General features: G+C 40.3%; 1 non-coding gene across 1 annotated transcript; it reads left to right on the forward strand.

Annotated features, from left to right (window-relative positions):
* The first annotated feature begins 7,742 nt into the window (after window positions 1–7,742).
* On the forward strand, window positions 7,743–7,815 carry trnak-uuu (transfer RNA lysine (anticodon UUU)). The gene has a single exon. It is a non-coding gene; the product is annotated as a tRNA-Lys (tRNA).
* The last annotated feature ends 859 nt before the right edge of the window (window positions 7,816–8,674 follow it).

The raw sequence follows: 8,674 nt of genomic DNA on the forward strand, positions 1-8,674 counted from the left end.
AGGGTTAGGCTTCTTCGCAGCTTATTGCTGGTTATTATTTCTTTTGGATGGAAATCATCAAGTCAAAGTTATTTTTCAAATTTATGGAGCAGAAGAAAAGTGATGGTATTAGACCTCAAAAATAAGACAAAATTATTCAATTTTTCAGAGCTGTAATTGAAAATGTGAGCATGCAAAAAGAAGATTGATTTCCATCATGTCTGCTTTTATGGCAATTCCCGTTTAATGAGGAAAAAGTACTTCTTCTCACAGAAACTCTGATATATGATTGCTCCATAGTGTAGTAGTCATCATGTCTGTTGTACATGCACAAGGTCCTGGGTTCAATCCCCAGTAGAACCATACAGTTGAAATGATTATAAAACAATAATGAGACCATTGAGCCTATTTTGTGGTAACCTAATGGTTAGAGACACAGCTTTTGGGACCCAAAGGTCACTGGTTCAATTCCCTGGACCAACAGGAATGGCTGAAGTGCCCTTGAGCAAGGCACTTAAGCCCCAACTGGTCCCCAGGCTGCTCTGGGTATGTTGTATGTCACTCTGGATAAGAGCATCTGCTAAATCTCAGCAATGTACAATATACCCAGAGCAGCCTGGAGAGTTGGGGGTTAGGTGCTTTGCTCAAGTGTGTGTGTGTGTGTATTCAGTGTTGTATATCAGTATAATTAGGGGCTGAGCACTGGAGGTGCAAGGCCCTATTGTTTTCCTAAGGATTCTTCTTCATCTATTTTTTTTCATAAACACTTGGCCATTTTTGAGGTGGTTCCCATGGGCGAAAATTCATGAAATTTGGTACACACATCAGTCCTGGCCACTGCTACTCAGGGATAGAGGCCCTGTCCACACGGCAACGGATTCAGGTGAATCTGATAAAATTTTTATCGTTTTGGCCTGGCGTCCACACGGCACCAGCGTTTTGGGTGCCCCAAAACGAAATCTTTTGAGAACGGGTTCCAGAGTGAAAAAATCTGGCAATGGAGCCGTTGCGAAGTCGTCTGGATGAGTAGAACGGATTTGTTTACGATGACGTCACAACCACATGTGCTTCACGCCGGGTAGAAGTGTAACGAACTCAATGCGAGTTGTCAACAAATCCTATAACTTGGTTCATGAAATGCGCTTACAAAATATTTTCACTGTGAATATTTATTGTGTAAGGGTGCAAAGTGAGAGAGAGAGAGTGAGAGAGAGTGAGAGAATAGCCCTTAGGGCAGAGTCAATCCTGCCAGCAAAAATAGGGAAAAAAAGGAGCAATCTCACCTCTTCAGATGTTGGTTTAAGTACGACAATACATTCCTCAAAAAGGGCGTAGAAGAACAAAGTAATCCATCAACGTGTAGCATTCAATTTATTCTGGACCATTAAATAATTCTGGAGGATATCAGAATGTTGGCGTACCGGCTTCCATCTACCCCCGTTCATTCCTCTTTCCGTGTATCCATTCAAAAAACGAGCACGTGATTTAAAGGGACTATATCCATAGGATAGGGAGTGAGAAAGTGTGTGTGTGTGACAGTGAAAGTGATAGTCACTGTGCGCATGCACAGTTATGTGCATGCGTCTACTTCTATTGTTCTGGTGTCTCCGATGGGACCGTCTTACAGTGCACGTAGAGGTGTGGCATGTGTATTGCATCGTTTTCAGCAAGCGTTGCGTTGCCATATGAACCTGATATTTTACTGATCCGTTGCCCATGTGGACGCGATATTTAAAAAAAAAAATCTCGTTGCCGTTGTCGTGTGGATGTAGCCAGACTCTTGGCCCCGGGTGTGTCTGGAGGACTCCATAACGCCCCCACGTTATTGAGACTTCTGCCTGGTATATAGTTTCACATATCCATGTCAAATTTGGTAGGTGTGGGGGGTGCCCCAGGATGAACAAAATTTGTAATGTACAGTGGTGCTTGAAAGTTTGTGAACCCTTTAGAATTTTCTATATTTCTGCATAAATATGACCTAAAACAACATCAGATTTTCACACAAGTCCTAAAAGTAGATAAAGAGAACCCAGTTAAACAAATGAGACAAAAATATTATACTTGGTCATTTATTTATTGAGGAAAATGATCCAATATTACATATCTGTGAGTGGCAAAAGTATGTGAACCTTTGCTTTCAGTATCTGGTGTGACCCCTTTGTGCAGCAATAACTGCAACTAAACGTTTCCGGTAACTGTTGATCAGTCCTGCACACTGGCTTAGAGGAATTTTAGCCCGTTCCTCCGTACAGAACAGCTTCAACTCTGGGATGTTGGTGGGTTTCCTCACATGAACTGCTCGCTTCAGGTCCTTCCACAACATTTTGGTTGGATTAAGGTCAGGACTTTGACTTGGCCATTCCAAAACATTAACTTTATTCTTCTTTAACCATTCTTTGATAGAACGACTTGTGTGCTTAGGGTCGTTGTCTTGCTGCATGACCCACCTTCTCTTGAGATTCAGTTCACGGACAGATGTCCTGACATTTTCCTTTAGAATTCGCTGGTATAATTGAGAATTCATCGATCCATCAATGATGGCAAGCCGTCCTGGCCCAGATGCAGCAAAACAGGCCCAAACCATGATACTACCACCACCATGTTTCACAGATGGGATAAGGTTCTTATGCTGGAATGCAGTGTATTCCTTTCTCCAAACATAACCCTTCTCATTTAAACCAAAAAGTTCTATTTTGGTCTCATCCATCCACAAAACATTTTTCCAATAGCCTTCTGGCTTGTCCACGTGATCTTTAGCAAACTACAGATGAGCAGCAATGTTCTTTTTGGAGAGCAGTGGCTTTCTCCTTGCAACCCTGTCATGCACACCATTGTTGTTCAGTGTTCTCCTGATGGTGGACTCATGAACATTAGCATTAGCCAATGTGAGAGAGGCCTTCAGTTGCTTAGAAGTTACCCTGGGGTCCTTTGTGACCTCACTGACTATCACACGCTTTGCTCTTGGAGTGATCTTTGTTGGTCGACCACTCCTGGGGAGGGTAACAATGGTATTGAATTTTCTCCATTTGTACACAATCTGTCTGACTGTGGATTGGTGGAGTCCAAACTCTTTAGAGATGGTTTTGTAACCTTTTCCAGCCTGATCAGCATCAACAACGCTTTTTCTGAGGTCCTCAGAAATCTTCTTTGTTCATGCCATGATACACTTCCACAAACGTGTGTTCTGAAGCTCAGACTTTGATAGATCCCTGTTCTTTAAATAAAACAGGGTGCCCACTCACACCTGATTGTCATCCCATTGATTGAAAACACCTGACTCTAATTTCACCTTCGAATTAACTGCTAATCCTAGAGGTTCACATACTTTTGCCTCTCAGAGATATGTAATATTGGATCATTTTTCTCAATAAATAAATGACCAAGTATAATAATTTTGTCTCATTTGTTTAACTGGGTTTTCTTTATCTACTTTTAGGACTTGTGTGAAAATCTGATGATGCTTTCGGTCATATTTATGCAGAAATATAGAAAATTCTAAAGGGTTCACAAACTTTCAAGCACCACTGTACATTGTATTAGCCATTGTCAAGAGGAAGTGTGTTATTTTTGGTTTTGTGCATTTTGACACGTGTTACATTTTAACATTCTCTTCCAAGGTGGTTTGTTGGATTCATGCCATATTTGGAATACGTGTTGTTGAAATGTTGCTGATTTTAAACTATGACGGGATTTGTTATATCTTTCAAGATGCTGAAATGGTGAAACAATAAATTAATGTCACTCCACGCAAACCGGAAGTGTGTTGTACATTCACCATGCATTGTCTGATATGGCTCAAACTTCACAGGCTATAGGATATGATGATTCTGATGATATCCACATGCCCAAAGTGACCCTCTGGTATAGCGCCACCATTTTGACTCGGACAGTAATGACTCCATTGCCTAAAAACTCATCACTGGTGGTGCACACATCAGATACCCAGGTCATTGTTGCACATCTCAGGTGTGTGTGCATTGTATGATGACCACATGTGACAGATTGCGGAATCCGAAGTGCTTGGGCCCCTCATCGCTGCTTGTGGCTATATTAAATTTTATTTTCTAATAGTGCAGTAAAACGCCCTCTTTTTCCAAGAAAGATCCCTTTCTAATGTTAGAGACTATATTATTTGTTTTAGTTGATATGATAAATAAGTAAAAAATGTCTGTGAAAGTCTTGACTGTGCCAGCATTTTATCAACCATGGCTATAATTTTTTGTTTTTTTAAATTGCTTTGCGAATGCAATAAACTGAATTCCATAAATGCATGCAGAATGTCCATAAAACTGAAAACAGATATCTGAATAAGCAAGACTAAGAGAAACACTCACACACTTCATAATATAGTTGTGAAAGCAGATGGAGGACCATTTTTACTGTAATAAAAATTAATAATAATAATAATAATAATAATAATAATAAACAGCACACTCTGTGGTGCCTCTTCTGCATTAAAGTAAAATACATTCCATAAATTTTGTGTGCTTACAAAAAAAAAAGAAGCCTCCATCAGGTACATCGTGCACTGAATGATGATACTGTGTGGATATTTTCTACAGCAGATGGAAACTCTGATTTTTATGATGTGTATCTTCAGCCAGTGGGTTCAGTAATGGAGCAGGCCAACATAAATGTCCACTTTCCTGGAACACATCAGCCTGAAATTGAATGTGCAGTTCTCAGCACACACTCAAGCCATCATCCAGAATGTTTCAAGTTCATGCTCTCAAACACGACAATATGATTAGTGAGTCTGCAGACTGACTTCAACGAGATCTTGGTTTATTAGCTGCATTAGTGGTTAATAAGCGAGACTAAAAATGACCATTCAGGAAGAACTGTGTACACTTCATATGTTGTTATGTGATGAACAGTTGGATTTAGATCTTACCATGTTATGCTCTGAAAACTGCACACGTGAATAAGATAAAATACAATAAAACACACAAAGCATGCATGAAAGAAATGAATCATAAAATCAGATGACCATAATACTTGAACATGAAATAAAACAAACAGCTGGAAATGAAATAAGTCATCTGTTTAAAAAAAAAAATAATTGTGTATGTTATGGTAGTGCCTCAGTGTAGAAGGACAGGTCCTTCTAAATCGGGTCCTTCAGAAGCTAGGCAAGACTCCTTAATTGAATTATACGGTATGTAAAAACTTTGAAAGTATTTGAAAATTGTAAGGGGAAAATCATATGAAAATAAATGACTAATTTGTTTTAAAAAAAAGATCATATGAGGAAATAAATGAATGATGTGAAAAAATAATGTGAAAATAATGGTAAAAAAAATCAAATGTAGAAATAAATGTGGAATCATGTAAAATCACATGAAAATAAATTAATTGTGGAAGAAGAAATAAAGATCATGTGAAAATAAAGCAATTGTAGAAAAGTGTGTTTTTTGCTAAAGTTTTAGTGTAGATAATGTTGAAGAAGGTCACGGTCCAACCAAGGAGGAGAATATTTACCTAAAGCTAGAGAAATTAATAATGCGATTCCGCCTACATAATGTCAGTGTTTCTATCTGAAAGGTCATTACGAGTCAGAGAACAAGGTATTCATCAGACTAAACAAAACAGGAAAACGGTGCAGCTGTAGAGAACCCATAAACTCAAGGGGTTATCTAAATACTGTCCAACTGTGTGAATTATATCGATGTAATGCACTGATATCCTCCCACCCAGTTTTCCTGGGATAGATTCTGGATCCATCATAACCCTGCCAAAGTTGAAGGAAGAGAGTGGGGTTATTATAACAACAAAGGGGAATAAATCTGGAATGAGCACAGATGTTCAACAAGCACAGATGGGTGTGATGGTCAGCTGGTTGGAGGTTTAATTCATTACTTCATTCTCTTTAAAAATGGATATACATAGTCCAATACGTACAGTGCCTTGCAAAAGTATTCATACCCCTTGAACTTTTTCACATTTTTCCACCTTACAACCACGAACTTAAAAGTTTTTTATTGAGATTTTGTGATAGACCAACACAGAGTAGCACATAATTCTGAAGTGAAACGAAAATGATAAATGGTCTTCAGAATTTTAAACAAATAAAAATCTGAAAAATGTGGTGTGCATTAGTATTCAGCCCCCTGTACTCTGATACCTCTAAATACAATCCAGTGCAATCAATTGCCTTCAGAAGTCATCTAATTAGTTAATAGAGTCCTACTGTGTGTAATTTACTCTCAGCATAAATACACTTGTTCTGTGAAGGCCTCAGTGGTTTGTTAGAGAACACTGAAGAACAAACAGCATCATGAAGACCAAAGAACTCACCAGACAGGTCAGGGATAAAGTTCTGGAGAAGTTTAAAGCAGGGTTAGGTTATAAAAAAATATCCCAAGCTCTGAACATCTCAAGAAGCACTGTTCAATCCATCATTCAAAAATGGAAAAAGTATGGCACAACTGCAAACCTACCAAGACATGGCCGTCCACCTAAACTGACAGAGCGAGCAAGGAGCGCACTGGTCAGAGAAGCAGCCAAGAGGCCCATGATCACTCTGGAGGAGCTGCAGAAATCCACAGCTCAGGTGGGAGAATCTGTGCACAGGACAACTATAAGTCGTACACTCCACAAATCTGGCCTTTTTGGAAGAGTGGCAAGAAGAAACCCATTGTTGAAAGACAGGCATAAGAAGCCATGTAGGGGACACAGCAAACATGTGGAAGAAGGTGCTTTGGTCAGATGAGACCAAAGTTGAACTTTTTGGCCTAAATGCAAAGCGCTATGTGTGGCGGAAAACTAACACTGCTCATCACCCTGCACACACCATCCCCACTGTGAAACATGGTGGTGGCAGCATCATGCTATGGGGATGCTTTTCTTCAGCAGGGACAGGGAAGCTGGTCAGAGTTGATGGGAAGATGGATGGAGCTAAATACAGGGCAATCCTGGAAGAAAACCTGTTGGAGGCTGCAAAAGACTTGAGACTGGGAAGGAGATTCACCTTCCAGCAAGACAATGACCCTAAACATACAGCCAGAGCTACAATGGAATGGTTTAGATCAAAGAATATTCATGTGTTAGAATGGCCCAGTCAAAGTCCAGACCTAAATCCCATTGAGCATCTGTGGCAAGACTTGAAAATTGCTGTTCACAGACGCTCTCCATCCAATCTGGCTGAGCTTGAGCTATTTTGCAAAGAAGAATGGGCAAAAATTTCAGTGTTTAGATGTGCAAAGCTGGTAGAGACATACCACAAAAGACTTGCAGCTGTAATTGCAGCAAAAGGTGGCTCTACAAAGTATTGACGCAGGGGGGCTGAATACTAATGCACACCACATTTTTCAGATATTTATTTGTTTAAAATTTTGAAGACCATTTATCATTTTCGTTTCACTTCACAATTATGTGCTACTCTGTGTTGGTCTATCACATAAAATCTCAATAAAAAACTTTTAAGTTCGTGGTTGTAAGGTGGAAAAATGTGAAAAAGTTCAAGGGGTATGAATACTTTTGTAAGGCACTGTATATGACTACAGCATTGCTTTTCAACTGATTAGTAAACAGTGTGTACCTGATAAAGTCAAGAAGATAGATGTCTAGTCAAAGACAATATCATGCTGCTGTTCATGAGGCAAAGCCACATCTCGACATCCTCAGTACTCTCTTTGAATTGTCTACTTAACATTACAAATTTGTTTAATAAGTAACTGGTGAATGAAATCTCCAAAATTCCCAGTCCAATCAGTCTGCATTCTGCTATGTTAGCTGCATACTTATATCTATACTTAAACTGAGCCTGGATAGCTCAGTCGGTAGAGCGTCAGACTTTTAATCTGAGGGTCCAGGGTTCAAGTCCCTGTTCAGGTGAATATGTCCTTATAGGGTGGCACGGTGGTGTAGTGGTTAGCATGGTCGCCTTGCAGCAAGAAGGTTCTGGGTTTGAACCTAGCGGCTGGCCTTTCTGTGTGGAGTTTGCATGTTCTCCCCATGGGTTTCCCCCACAATCCAAGGACATGTAGTTAGGTTGATGTGGTTCCTGAGGTGCCCTTGAGCAAGGTACCAAACCCCTGACTGCTCCCCAGGTGCTCTGGTGTGGCTGCCCACTGCTTCAGATGGGTTAAATGCAGAGGATGAATTTCACTGTGTTTGAAGTGTGCATGTAAGAGAAGTAAGCTTTGAGACCATAAGGCAGCTGGGCCATAGAAGGTTCACGCTGCATGCTGCACACTACACGCTACACGCGTGTAAAGAAAAGTGGACAAACGTAGCATGACTTGCTCTGGGCCATAGAACGGCGTTCACGTTGCACGCTGCACGCTGCACACTTCACGCGTGAAGCGTGAAATGAACATGCACACTTTTTTCTAGGCGTGAAGATGGAAATTCCAGTCAATGCATGCGGTCACCGCCGCGCCAGCCAATCAGAACGGGTCTAGGGAGATAACTCTATGCTTTCAGGGGAAAACTTCAGAAAAAATATAATTGAATGGTATAATTGAAAAATAGTTCTTCATCGGGATTGTCAAGCAGATTATAGAATGTTCGGTGAAATTCACCACGGGTTTCTCTCAGAAGGAAGTGTTCTCGGCTCCAAATTCTGTTCCTTTTTCTCTTCCTCTGTCTCAGTAAAAGCAGAATGAGGCAATCGTCGTCATCCGAAGAGTCCATATTGTTGGTTACTCGGTCAAAGTAGAACAGACGCAACACGTGAACATCCAAGCATGAA

This window comes from Neoarius graeffei, chromosome 16, assembly GCF_027579695.1.
Source record: "Neoarius graeffei isolate fNeoGra1 chromosome 16, fNeoGra1.pri, whole genome shotgun sequence".
Lineage (NCBI taxonomy): Eukaryota > Metazoa > Chordata > Actinopteri > Siluriformes > Ariidae > Neoarius > Neoarius graeffei.